The following is a 15,246-nucleotide window of genomic DNA, read 5'->3' as shown; positions in this document are numbered from 1 at the left end:
ACCAACAATGGAGGAGTGTCCCTCTTTCTCCACATCCTCTCCAGCATCTGCTGTCACCTGAATTTTGATCTTACCCATTCTGACTGGTGTGAGGTGGAATCTCAGGGTTGTTTTGATTTGCATTTTCCTGATGATTAAGGATGTTGAACATTTTTTCAGGTGCTTCTCTGCCATTCGGTATTCCTCAGGTGAGAATTTCATTCCACCACTTGGGCAAACTCTTAACTAAATACAACCTAGCCACACAACTATTAGCCTTGCCTGGAACCAAGAAATGTCCAGTTAATACTCTATATCACCCATTACTAGGACCCCTCATTAGGATAACCTTCATAGATTCTAGGCAGTCTCTCCTGTACTAGGCTTCCATACCACTCTCCAAAAGTCTCCTAATTCCAGTCATCTCTTATCATAATCTCTTACCCCACCTTATATCAACACCTGCTGGATAACCCACTCCCATCCCAAACTGCTTGAAGTCCACCCATACAATCTATTGTTTTTTCCTACCAGGGAGATCCATGAGTTCCCCTCAACCTGTACCACCTATCCATCTTCCTTATCTAACATCTCTGTGTCTACAGATTGTAGCTTATTTACCATTGACTTATCAACTAACATCCACTTATAATTGAATACACACCATATTTACATTTCTGGGTCAAGTTTACCCCATTCATTATGAAATTTTTTGTACTTTTTTCCATTTGCCTGCAAATTTCATGATGTAATTTAACAGCTGATAAATACTCTATTGTGTAAATGTATATTGAGGTGCATTTAGTTGTTTCCAACTTCTGGCTGTTATGAATAGAACAGCAATAACATGGTTGAGTAAGTGTCCATGTTGTAGGATTAGTATCCTTTGGGTATACATGCAAGACTGGTATAACTTGATCTTAAGGTAGATTGATTTCCAGTTTTCTGAGGAACCATCATATTGATTTCTACAGTTATTGTATAAGTTTGTCCTTCCAGATCTTTGCAAGCATTAGTTGTAATTTGAATTACTGATTTTAGCTATTCTGGCAGATAGAAGATGGAATCTTAAAGTATGTTTGATATCCATTTTTCTGATGGCTAATGATACTGAGAATTTCATTAAGTGTTTCTCAGCCATTCAAGATTCCTCTACTAAGAATTGGCTGTTTAGTTCAGTATCCCGTTTTTAATTGGATTATTCTGTTTGCTGATGGATTATTGTTTGTTGATGTCTAGTTTCTTGAGTTCATTATACATTTTGGAAATTAGCTCTCTGTCAGAGGTGGGGTTGGTGAAGATTCTTTCTCATTCTGTAGGCTGCCACTTTGTCCCATATAGTCCTTTGCCTTACAGAATCTCCTCACTTTTGTGAAGCCCCATTTATCAATGTTCAATCTTAATGCTTGCAGCATTGCTGTTCTATTCAGAAAGTTGTCTCCTGTGCCAATGAGTTTTAAGGCAGTTCCTCACTTTCTCTTCTATTAGATTTAGTGTGTCTGGTTTGATGTTGAAGTTTTTGATCCACATGGATTTGAGTTTTGTGCAAGGTGATAGATATAGGTATATTTGCATTCTTCCACATGCAGACATCCAATTAAACCAGCACATTTTTGAAAGACACTTTCATTTTTCCATTGTATGGTTTTAGCTTCTTTGTCAAATATCAAATGTCCATAGTTTTGAAGGTTTATTTCCAGGTCTTCTCTTTTCTCTCCTCTCATCTCCTCACCTCTCCTCATTTCTCCTCTCTTCATCTCTCCTCTCCTCTCCTCTCCTCTCCTCTCCTCTCCTCTCCTCTCCTCTCCTCNTCTCCTCTCCTCTCCTCTCCTCTCCTCTCCTCTCCTCTCCTCTTCTCTCTTTCCTCATCTCATTTCATGATCAACCTGTCAATTTCAATGACAATGCCATGTGGTTTTTATTACTATTGCTCTGCATTAATAGCTTGAAATAAAAAATGGTGATACTTCCCAAAGTTCTTTTATTGTACAGGATTATTTTAGCTATCCTGGTTTTTCTGTTTGTTTGTTTGTTTGTTTGTTTGTGTGTTTGTTTGTTTTTCTATATGAAGTTGAGTATTATGTTTTAAAGTCTTTAGCATGGCACTTTGGTCAGCGCCAGCTCTGGGCCACCGTGGGCTCAAACTTGGTTGATGGTCCCACAGTACCCAGAGGCCTCTCCATGCCCCAGGCACCCTAGCATACCCAGGATCTGCGGATCACTGGTGAGTGGAACACAACCTCTGTTCCAAACCAATCATGGCAGGCCTGTGCCAGCAGGAACAAGACACAGGAGCTCTGTGTGACCAGCTGCTTGGGTTCCTTCTGATCGGTGCTGGTATATCTTTGTTTCGAAAACACCAGAGAGCTCCATGGTCCCCATAGGAGACACCACTTCCAGGTGCTATAACACACCCAGGATCTTAGGATTCCAGGATACCAGGATACCAGGAGCTTGGTCACACCAAGATATCAGGCTCTCAGAGGAAGCATGACTGCCAAGAACACTGACACACCCAGAATCTCAGGTTTACAGGATCCCAGAATCACAGGATCACAGAGAAAGCTGGACTCTGAGGAGTCCTGAATCAACCAGGATTATAGGAAGGACAGGTTCCAATCCGGAATTGCTCTTGTATAAAAGAAATACAGGGACAAAGAGTAGAGCAGAGCATAGTTATTAACTCTTCTTTGAAAGTCTGATAGATTTCCTGGGCACAATTGTTTGGGAGAACTTTAATGGTTGTTTCTATGTCCTTAGGTATAATAGGACTATTTAGCTAGTTTACATGATATTACTCTTCATATAAGTTTACTAAGGTGTGTCTGTCTAGACAATCATTTACTTTAAGTACAGGCTTTTAAAGTAAGACTTAATGAATTTCCTCAATGTTTTTTTTTGTCTCCCTTTTTTCACTTTTTCTTAATTTGAAAATGGACTCTCTGTCTTTTTTTTTTTTTTTTTTTTTTTTTTTTTTTTTTTTTTTTGTCTAAGAGTCTGTTTTTTTTTTTTTTTTTTTTTCAAAGAACGAGATCTTGGTTTAGGTGNTTTTTTTTTTTAGTTTGTCTAAGAGTCTGTCTATCTTGCTGATTTTTTTTCAAAGAACGAGATCTTGGTTTAGGTGATTCCTTGTACTGTATATTGTTTCTGATTGATTTTAGCCCAGGGTTTGATTATTTCCTTCCATCTACTTATCTTTGCATGTGTTTGCCTTTTTTTTTTCATTTAGTTTTTTGTTTTTTTTTTTCTTTTCCTTTTCAAAAATTTTCGAGAGCTTTCTGGTGGACTTTTAAATTGCTAGTAGAACTCCCAAATTTCTTCATGGATGAACTTAGCTCTATTAACTCTCCTCTTTGCATCACTTTCATTTTGTCCTGTAATTTTGGATATGTTGAACTTTCCTCTTAGCACTCCTTTAATTAAGTCCCCTAAGTCTATGTATCCTGTGCCTTCACTTTTATTGAATTCTAGAAAGTCTTTAATGTCTCCTGTTATTTCCTCTTTTACCCAGTGATCATTAAGCAGAGAGTTTTTCAGTTTCCATGAATTTATAGGCTTTCTCTTGTTTCTATTGTTGAAGTCCAGCTTTAATCCATGGAGGTCTGATAAGATTCAAAGATTTATTCTAATTTTCTTCTATCTGTCGAAGCTTGCATTGTGTCTAAGTATATGGTAAATTTTTCACAAAGTTCTATGAGGTGCTGAGAAGTTATATTATTTTTGTTTGTCTGAAATGTTCTGTAGATATCTGTTAGCTCCATTTGTTTCATAACATCAATTAAAATCACTAATACTTTGTTCAGGTGTTAAAAACAGGATGTTGATGTCTCCCATTATTAATGTGTTAAGTTTGATATGCATTTAAACTTTACCAATGTTTTTTATTAGATTTTTTTATTTACATTTCAAATATTATCCCCCCCCCAAAAAAAAAAAGAAATCCCCTATCCACTCCCACCTCCCGCTGCTCCCCAACCCACCACCTCCCATTTCCAGTCCTGGCATTCCAATATACTGGGGCATAGAACCTTCACGGGACCTAGGGCCTCTCCTCCCTTTGATGACCAACAAGGCCATCCTCAGCTACAAATGCAGCTGGAGACACATGTCCCACCACGTGTTTTCTTTGATTGGTGGTTTAGTTCCAAGGAGGTCTGTTGGGTACTGATTAGTTCAAATTGATGTGCCTCCTATGGGGCTTCAGACCCCTTCAGCTCCTTGGGTACTTTCTCTAGCTCCTTCATTGGGGACCTTATACTCTGTCCTATGGATGATTGTGAACATCCACTTCTGTATTTGCCAGACACTGACAAAGGCACTCAGGAGACAGCTATATCAGGCTCCTGTAATAAGGCATCTGCCATGGTGTCTGGGTTTGGTGGTTGTTTATGAGATGGACCCCAAATAGGGCAGTCTATGGATGGTCATTCCTTCGGTCTCTGCTACTAAATTTGTCTCTGTAACTTCTTACATGGGTATTTTGTTCCCACTTCTAAGAAGGATTCTGAGCTTCTGGGCTAATATCCACATATCAGTGAGTGCATATCATGTGTGTTCTTCTGTGATTGGGTTACCTCAGTCAAGATGATATCCTCCAGATCCATCCATTTGTCCAAGGATTTCATAAACTCATTTTTTTTTTTTTTTTTTTTATCGCTGAGTAGTACTCGATTGTGTAAATGTACCACATTTTCTGTATCCATTCCTCTGTTGAGGAAAATCTGGGTTCCCCCTCTGGATATTATAAATAAGGCTGCTATGAACATAGTGGAACATGTGTCCTTATTACAAGTTTGAGCATCTTCTGAGTATATGCCCAGGAGTGGTATTGCTGCATCTTCTGTTAGAACTATGCCCAATTTTCTGATGAACCACCAAACTGATTTCCAGAGTAGTTGTACTGTCTTGCAATTCCACCAGCAATGGAGGAGTGTTCCTCTTTCTCCACATCCTCGCCAGCATCTGCTTTTACCTGAGTTTTTGATCTTAGCCATTCTGACTGGTGTGAGGTGGAATCTCAGGGTTGTTTTGATTTGCATTTGCCTGATGATTAAGGACATTGAACATTTTTTAGATGCTTCTCAGCCATTTGCTATCTCTCAGTAGAGAATTCTTTGTTTAGCTTGTACCCAGTTTTTTAATAGGGTTTTCTGGAGTTAAACTTTTTGAGTTCTTTATATATATTTGAGAAATCCTAAACCTGATAAACAACTTCAGTGAAGTAGCTGGATATAAAATTAACTTAAACAATCAGTGGCCTTTCTCTACACAAAGGATAAACAGGCTGAGAAAGAAATTAGGGAAACAACATCCTTCAAAGTAGTCACAAAAAATATAAAATACCTTGGTGTGATTCTAATTAAGGAAGTGAAAGATTTGTATGATAAGAACTTCAAGTCTTTGAAGAAAGAAATCGCAGAAAACCTCAGAAGATGTAAAGATCTCCCATGCTCATGAATTGGCAGAATTAATATAGTGAAAATGGCTATCTTGCCAAAAGCAATCTACAGATTCAATGCAATTCACATCAAAATTCCAACTAAATTCTTCACAGAGTTTGAAATGGTAGTTTTCAAATTCATCTGGAACAACAAAAAAAACCTAGAATAGCAAAAAACTATTCTCAACAATAAAATATCTTCTTGTGGAATCATCATGCCTGACCTCAGGCTGTACTACAAAGCAATTCTAGTAAAAACTGCATGGTACTGGTATAGTGACAGACAGGTAGATCAATGGAACAGAGTTGAAGACCCAGAAATGAACACACACACCTATGGTTACTTGATCTTTGTCAAAGGAGCTAAAACCATCCAGTAGAAAGAGGACAAATGGTGCTGAGTCAACTGTCAGTTAGCATGTAGAAGAATGTGAATTGTTCCATTCTTATCTTCTTGTACAAAGCTCAAGTGGATTAAAGACCTCCACAAAAAAGCAGAGACACTGAAACTTATAGTAGAAAAAGTGGGGAAGAACCTCGAAGATATGGGCACAGAGGAAAAATTGCTGATCAGAACACCAATGGCTTGTGCTGTAAGATCAAGAATGGACAAATGGGACCTCAGAAAATTGCAAAGCTTCTGTAAGGCAAAGGACACTGTCAATAAGACCAAAAGGCAACCAACAGATTGGAAAAAAATCTGCACCAATCCTAAATCTGATAGGGGGCTAATAACCAATATAACAATGTTTCTTTTACAAATATGGTTGCCCTTGTGTTTGGGGCACAGATGTTCAGTCTTGAGATATCATCTTAGTGGATTTTTATTTGATGAATATGAAATGTCCTTCTCAGTCTCTTTTGATTAGTTTTGGTTGATTGTCTGTTTTATTGGCTGTTAGAGTAGCTACACCAGCTTGTTTCTTTGTTCTGTTTGCTTGGGAAAATTTTTCCAGCTTTCGACTTTGAGGTAATATCTGCCTTTGTTGCTGAGTTGAATTTCTACTATTGAAGCAAAGTGATGGATCTTGGTTTTGCCTCTATACTTTTATCCTGTGTCTTTTTTTTTTTTTTCAGAACTGAGTCCATTGATGTCCCCTTTCCCCAGCCTTGCCTAGGCTAAACAAACCTCTGATGGTTTTATATCCTAGTTGGAGTTGCCTGGCCTCAATGCCTTTACAATTTCCTAATAGAGCTTTGAGGTGTTGAACAGCTGCTGAGCTTGCTTTGCAACTCAATTCTGCTGAAACAAAGAATGGGTTTGTGGGTTTTCCATATAAACCTTTGTCTTGGCTTCATCCATCTCTTGCTCTCCTGTCCCTTTTTATTTTCAGCCTACCTTTTCAGGTACCCAGTTCATCCATAGCTGCTGGACAGCTACACATTGATGTTTAGAGATATTAGTGAGCAATGATTATTAATTCTTCTTATTTTTATGGTGTGTGTGTGTTTTCCTTTTTTTTCCTGCTGTGCAATTATTTATTTACTATATATTTTTTAGTGTAATTAACTTCCTTGAGTTGGAGATTCCCTTTTCATAGTTTTTATAGGGCTGAATATATGGATACTTTTTAAAATTTGGTTTTATCTTGGAATATCTTGCTTTTCCCATCTATGGTGATTGAAAGTTTCCCTGGGTAGAGTAATGTAGGTAGGCATCTCTGTTTTATTAAAGGCTTCAAGAGATTTGTCCAAGCCCTTCTAACTTTTATAGTCTCTGTTGAGAATTCGGGTATAATTCTGATAGTTCTGCCTTTGTACATAACATCGCCCTTTTTCCTTGTAGCTTCTAATATTCATTCTTAGTTGTATAGACTCAGTATTTTGATTACTGTGTGGCAGCAGCATTTTCTTTTCTGGTCCAATTTAAATTGGTACTCTGTAAGCTTCTTGTATGTTTATAGGCATCTCTTTATTTAGGGAGGAAAAATTTTCTCCTATGATTTTTGTTGAAAATATCTTCAAGTCTATTAAGCTAGGATGCTTTTTTTTTCTTCTGTTATTATTATTCTAAAGTTAAGTCGTTTTATGCTATCCCAGATTTCTTGTATGTTTTATTTCTAGAAGTTTTTATATTTAATATTGTTAATTTCTCAAGTTCTACTACTGTATCTTCTATATCTGAGATCCTCTCTTCAGTCTCCTATATTCTGTTAGTGATGCTTATATCTGGTGTTCCTGTTCCTTTCCCTAGGTTTACACTCTCCAGGATTCCCTTGTTTGTTTTCTTTATTGCTTCTATTTCCATTTTCAGGTTCTGAACAGCTTATGTTTTACTCATTTGCTTCATTTCTTAATTGTATTTTCTTGTACATTGACAAGTTATTTATTCATTTTTTTTCTTTAAAGATTTCTATCATCTTTACAAGATAGGATTTAAGCTCATTTTCGTGTGCTTTGGTTGTGGTAGAATATTCAGGGTTTGCTTTATTAGGACAGATGTATTCTGAAGGTGCCATGTTATCCTGGCATTTGTTTAATGTGTTTGAAGCTTGTCTTTAGCCATCTGGTTGTCCCTGGATGTGCCTGGTGTAGCAGGCCTCTGGTAGGCAGCATTAGTCTGAGCAATAGAACTAACTAGCCAGTGTATATTTCAGGACAGGTTGGTATGTCCCAGTGGACAAGTCAGGCAATGGTTTAGGAGTAGGGTTAAGGCTCTGACCTGGATGTTCCTGGTGCTGCAGGCTTCATGAAGTTGGGCAGAGTAGTGGCTGTACAATGGAGCTCATGTGGACAATATGAAGCTCTGGGCAACTGGGTATGCCCATGGGGACTCAGTTATTCCTTTTTATAATGGCTATATATAGAGCACTCAGTGAGTTCTCTAGTGCAAAATATGAAACAAGATCCTATAATTTCCATACTTAAAAGGTTAGTGAAGTGCATGTCCATCCAAAACACAATCCTTACAGTTATTACTGTACTCAAATCACAGATATTGCAGTATGCTTTCTACCTATAATATGCCATTGTTTCTAAGTGGTTATTTCCTAGATGTTGCACTGCTGCCAAAGGGAAGATCTGTAGACATATTTAGCCAAAAAGAATTCCAAGCCCAGAACTTGATCTTTAACATCTGTTTTCCAAGACCATAACAATTAAGATTTATGGGGGGGGGGAATTATCATCTACTGAAGAACAATCAGGAAACAATAGTTAGAGAGCAAGACAGAGAAGGTAAAAAATGCTATAAACTTGGGTTCTCAGCTTGAACTTACATTGGATTCAATATGAAAATTTAACAGTCTCAATGAATGTTAACATTTAAGTACTTAGAGTGCATAATCAACTGTAGTGAAGCCACATTACAACTTTAGGAATCAATATAATCATTGTTTCCATTTCACAGTGCCATAGACAAGTTAAGTGGATGGATTACCCTGATCAAGCCTGTGAATTTCAAAACAGGAATTCTAATCCCAAATGCCTGCTACTGTAATGTAAATGTGTAGCTGTCTGTATTGAAGAATTTCTAAGAAAGAAAGGATGATTTCTTTTTCTTTTTTTTTTTTTTTTGGTGATTTTTCCCAGTGTCTTCTGATGGCTAAATTATGTAGTGCTCCAATAGCAAGATATATTGTAACTTTCCTTCAGAATAAGTCCCCCTTTGCCTGTTGTAAATCATTAAAAATCTGTGTGTTGAAAACTAAAAATTGAAGCAAATACAGAGATGAGGGCATTCGAAGTACAGACATACTTAGACCCTTATCTTGATTTATTAGGTCAAAATTGGCATAGGAGGGGTATTTTAAAATGTTTCTTATGTTATTTATTGTACACAGTAAATTTAACTGAATTTTATAGGGACTTAGCCAAAACTGTATGGGCCCCATTTCTAACTTAAGCTTACTACTGAGATAAATGTTTTAAGCCATACTACTATTAAATTAAGTTTCAAAATATTTTTCCATGGTTCTTTAAAAAACAAAACAATTCTAAGTTCAATTACATAATTCTTCTGAATGTTCAATCCCTATCTTAGACATAATCATATTCTGTTGCTATAGATTAAGAAGTTTCATGCTATCAAATAGTAATGAATACACTTTAGGTGAGAACATGAGTTAGGATGCATTAAATGTAGATGTCAGAATTTTTAGAAAAAAAAAAGTGATTTATTCTTCATAATGTTTTCATTATCTTAAAGTTGTTATAATGTGTTTCTCCAAAATTCTCGCTTTATCAAAGATCTCAAACAAAGGTTTGGAGCCTGAAGCTAATCTATCTATCTATCTATCTATCTATCTATCTATCTATCTATCCATCGATCGATCTATATCTATATCTATATCTATATCTATATCTATATCTATATCTATATCTATATCTATATCTATATCTATATCTATATCTATATCTATATCTATCTATCAAAGCTATAACTAACACTGCTAGGGAGTGACTTTCCTTCTGTCTAGAACAAGATTATTTAAACTCTCTGAAGGGGATACTAAAAAATCTAATATAGAATGAAACCTCCTTTCAGTTCAGTATAGTTTCTCTTTTTTATTAAATTATTTTATTTATTTACATTCTAAATGTTACTCCCCTTTCCATTTCCCCCCTCCCAGAGTTCTCCATAGCCCTCCCTTTTGGCTCTGAGAGGTTCCTCCCCCACCCACGCATATCCCACTAACCCTCTGAAACCTCTGCATCTATCACACCCACCCACCTACCTCTATCTTAGCGCACCCCCCAAGTAGCACCCTTCCCTGGAACATCAAGTCTCTACAGCATTTGGCAAGTCTTCTCTCACTGAAGTCAGACAAAGCAGTCCTCAGCTACATATGTGCTGGTGCCCAAGGACAGTCCATGTATGCTCTTTGGTTGATGAATTCTTTTTCCCATAGGGTCACCATTCCTCTTTGTATCTCTATGTATGTCTGCCTGTCTCTCTATTTTTGCCTTTGTCTATCCCTCTCCCTCTCCCGCTCCCTCCTGGTCCCCCTTGCTCCCTCTGCCTCTCCTCTTTCTCTCTTCTTCCTATCTCCAGCTAGAAAACAGGTATTTAAGATACCGGTTTTTATTAGATATTTTCTTTATTTACATTTTAAATGCTATCCCGAAACTTCCCTATACCCTCCCCCTGCCTGCCCTGCTCCCCTAACCACCCACTCCCACTTCTTGGCCCTGGCATTCCCCTATACTGGGGCATATAAAGTTTGCAATACCAAGGGGCCTTTCTTCCCAGTGATGGCTGACTAGGCCATCTTCTGCTACATATGCAGCTAGAGACACAAGCTCTCGGGGTACTGGTTAGTTCATATTATTGTTCCACCTATCGGGTTGCAGACCCCTTCAGCTTCTTGGGTGTTTTCTCTAGCTCCTCCATTGGGGACCCTGTATTCCATCCAATAGATGACTGTGAGCATCCAATTCTGTATTTGCCAGGCACTGGCATAGCCTCATATGAGACAGCTATATCAGGGTCCCTTCAGCAAAATCTTCCTGGCATATGCAATATTGTCTGGTTTGGTGGATGATTATGGGTTGGATCCCTGGGTGAGGTAGTCTCTGAATAGTCTATCCTTTCATCTTAGCTCCATACTTTGTCTCTGTAACTCCTTTCATGGGTATTTTGTTCCCTATTCTAAAAAGTAATGAAGTATCCACATGTTGGTCTTCCCTCTTCTTGATTTTCTTGTGTTTTGCAAATTGTATCTTGGGTATTCTAAGTTTCTGGGCTAATATCCACTTATCAGTGAGTGCATATCAAATGGCTTCTTTTATGATAGGGTTACCTCACTAAGGATGATACCATTTTTAGTGAGTATTTTATATTAGTGGTAAAATGTTTGTGTGGAATGTATTTTGTCTAGAATTTGGTCCCTAGCAAACAAAAACAGGTACAATTATTGTTCCTATGTGGCCTGTTCTTTCAAAAATTTCATGCTGCTGTAAATCACATATATTTCTTGACTTGATTAAGGAATATGTCATTTTATCAGAGCCTAGAATAGAAATCCATGTGTGTGTGTGTGTGTGTGTGTTTGTGTGTGTGTTTCAAAAAATTACTTTCATAATGATTTTGTGGCCAAAATAACTTCTAAATAAAACTGATTCTGATAAGTCTGAGATAAGAAAAAGGCTTTGGAATAATGTATTTTTAATATTAAATATTTATAATATTAATGCTTTCAATATTAAAATATTTTATATGACATACTTAAACATGAAGAGTAGAACTTCTATGGATTCCAGAGAAACTTTTTGATAGGGTAAACTGTAGGGTATGTAAATATGTAAATATTTACATAATATCCTCTTATCTTCTGTAGAATTTTGAGAGCCCAGCCTGAAGTTTGGCTGTGTATTTCTGCATCTATTTTCATCAATTGCTGGGCACCTATCTACGAGTATAGCAGAATATCATGCAGGATCATTTCATGTATAAAACTGTTCCTGTTTGGTTTTATCCTGGATCTCTATGCTATCTAGCCTCTAACTCCTGGCCCTCCATGGAGTGTCAGGTGTGGACTCCTGTCACTGAATAGGTCTCAAGTCCATTGTTTGACCCACAATTTCTATGCTACCTTTACCCCAGCATATCTAGTGCACAGAACAAATTGTCAAAGGTTTTGTTGCAGGGTTGGTGTCCCAGGCCCTCCACTGGAGGACTTACCAAATTACAGGAAATGGCCAATTCAGGCTCTGAATCCCCCTTTGCTAGAAGCCTTAGTAGGGTCACCCTTATAGATTCTAGCAAGTTCCAAATATGTCCCCCAATTACAGTTGTCTCTCCTAGTACTCTCTCCCTTCACGCACCCTCCTATCCCTCCTGTTCCCTTTGCCACCTGCCCCTGTCCATGTGTGTATTTTCCCTGCATGTGTGAATAGACAACTTGTGAATATTTGCTATCTCCAAAGGTCAGAAAGGTGTATTTTATTTCCTAGAACTAGAGTTACAAATTGTTATGAGTTTCTGTGTAGTTTCTATGTATGAAACCTTAGGTTTATTGTTGTTGTTTTGTTTTTCAAGACTTGGTTTTGAGCCACCTTTCCAGTTCTTTCCACTATATTTTCTGTCAAAGCATCTTTCCCTGTACCTGGAGGTCACCAATTAATTAATTCTACTTGGTCAGTGAGCTTCAGGCCACAACCTTAGTAAGACTAGGAACAAAATCTCAAGTCACCATGCTTGCATTTTTATCTTAATGCTAGAGATTGAACTAAGGTTTTCATAGACTGTGCATACAGTGCTGACTTAGTTTCCTTTCTTGCTCTAGCATTTACAGTTTCAACAACAAATATTTTCAAATACAATTATCTTCCTATTTTATTCAAATTGTGTTTTAATACAGGCAAACTCTTAATCATTCTTTGAGTTTGTTCTTACTTGGGTATGATTACCCAATATGCAAAATAAGATAACACCATATACATAAATGGTATAGTTCCTTAGTTGATAACCATGTGTGATGCCCAATAAAATCCAACAGCTTAAAAGGAATAAAGACCTATCACAGAGCATATTTTGTCTACTTATTCTGCTCTTGACATATTGTATGACTGTTGTCCAATTGTTTATCACTGTTTTCTCCTACTATATAGATCATAAGATAGGAAATATGGGAATATGTCTAATACCTCTCATAGATTTGGTAAGAAAAGAATTATTGTTTCATGATTTAGGAATATGTGTTTATTTCTGGAGTGCAGGGCAGTATCAGTAATCATCATATTTATGAAATATGAACCATTCCTACATGTCTTTTTAGAAAGGTTAATTTTCATGAATGTCTGTAAAATGTTCTCTCACATTCCTACACACCAGATTCTGCTTTGTTTCCACTTGTACACTTATATTTTGCTAGCAATCTGAGTGGTGAATTTTGCTTTATCTTTCCAATATAGATGTGTTTTGTGTCTGTTGTTTTGTTTTGCTTCATGAAAATCAATGGGAAAAAGGCCACAAAATTTCAATTTTATGAAAATATGTATATATTGAAAAGACTTGCAGAAAATCCAAATATACATGTTTTATCTGTTTGAAGTGTGTAAGAGAGTAGAGTGGAACTTGATTTAAAATATATGGATTGTATTGAAGCTAATAGACCTAAAAAATATATTTCTTAAGAAGTAATGTGAGAAAAACAAGATTATAAAATGAAACTCACTAAAGGTATTCTAAGAAGTTTGTCAGCCACTACAGCTGTTTATTTCCATAGTTTCAGATTGCAGCCTCAACCACTGCATTAGGAATTCAATCAGGAAGCATTCTAAAGAGGACTTTGATTTGTGAGCACAGCTTCTCCTTGACCCTTGGGAATGGGTTCCTTAAGAGAATAGGTGATTAATAGAAGCCTTGTTTCCAGAAAGAACACTCCTGAACTGTGTCATTTAATTCAAGAAGGTTGTTTTGCAAAAGAAGCATGAACTATAATATTCAAATATATATATATATTTATAATATATATTATATATTAAATATCATATAATTTATTTATATTTATTTACATATTAATGTGTTTTATATATTGTATACTATTGCTATGATTTATATTAGCATGTAATATATATGCTTTTAACATTTTTATTTATATATTGTATTAATTATATATCATTTATTGAATAATACACACACAAACACACACACACACATATATATAGAGATAGATAGAGATAGATAGAGATAGATAGAGATATAGATTATAGATATAGATACATAAAGTGCCCACAGTATTGTGGTTTCTCACACATCAGTTTTTCTTAATCTTTCATTAAAATAATTATGGGTAAGTATATGCTATATGTGCTATTGAGTTTAAAATTAAATTTATGTTTCTGTGGTACTCTTCAATGCAGGTTACTCTGTAACCATTTAGCTTTCTTTTTTTTTTCCATTCAATGATTAAAAAGTTACTGCCTGTATGGATTTCTAGGAGTCCTTCTAAACTTTTTTGCCTTTAGCTACTAAGAAAGTAAATTCATTTCTCAAAGATTTTGGAAAGAAAAAACCTGTATGCTTTTAGTTGCAGAGTCAATGACACACTGTGTTTTAATGCACAGACCTTTGCTTTTTCCTCATAGGTAGAGGTTTTTAAAGCACAACCACCCCCACAAAACTGCTTCTGTAACTTTTGATATTTGTAAGTTCTGCAACCTTTGAACTACAGTTTAAATCTAGGACTACATAAGGACTACCTAAAATAAATACATCATGACAGGTGTTTTATTTGTGTGGCAGCTGAATTCAGAATAGAGAATCATTGCTACAGTTAAGAATGCTCTAGAAGTTATATTAGGAGGTGGCCGTTCAAAGTAAAGGTGCAAAATAATAGGCAAAGTGTTGTAGTTAAAGCTTATTAGTCCAATGAACAGATTCACAGTCAAATCTTCCAGATGTCTGCTTATGGGGATAAAAATTCTCCTGATATATTCTGAATGCCTTTGTGGATTTACAAAAACAGAACAGTTGTTAGTTGATTTTCTATTCTAATTTGATACAGCATTAAAAATAGTTAATAGCCTTATTTTGTGGCTGAGCTAAACATTTTGAAAAGTTTTTTTTTAACTAATTTCATATAAATGCCTTCATTGTTCCTCAGTGGAGATCAACTTTCTCTTGGTGAGTAGCACTTTATCTTTGAAAATATTTAGGAGGTAAGCCATTCTAAGAGATGTTAATATTGTTTGTACTATAATATTAAAGGTAATACAATACAAGAGATCCAGTTGCCCACCATGAATTCAGCAATGGGAGGATAACTCAATCAGGAATTGCAACTGACTACTTTACCTTCCCTAGTTTTGTACTTCTCTTCTCTTCTCTTCTCTTCTCTTCTCTTCTCTTCTCTTCTCTTCTCTTCTCTTCTCTTCTCTTCTCT

This window comes from Mus caroli, chromosome X (genome assembly GCF_900094665.2).
Source record: "Mus caroli chromosome X, CAROLI_EIJ_v1.1, whole genome shotgun sequence".
In the NCBI taxonomy this organism is placed as follows: Eukaryota; Metazoa; Chordata; class Mammalia; order Rodentia; family Muridae; genus Mus; species Mus caroli.
Note: the sequence above shows the minus strand (reverse complement) of the source record.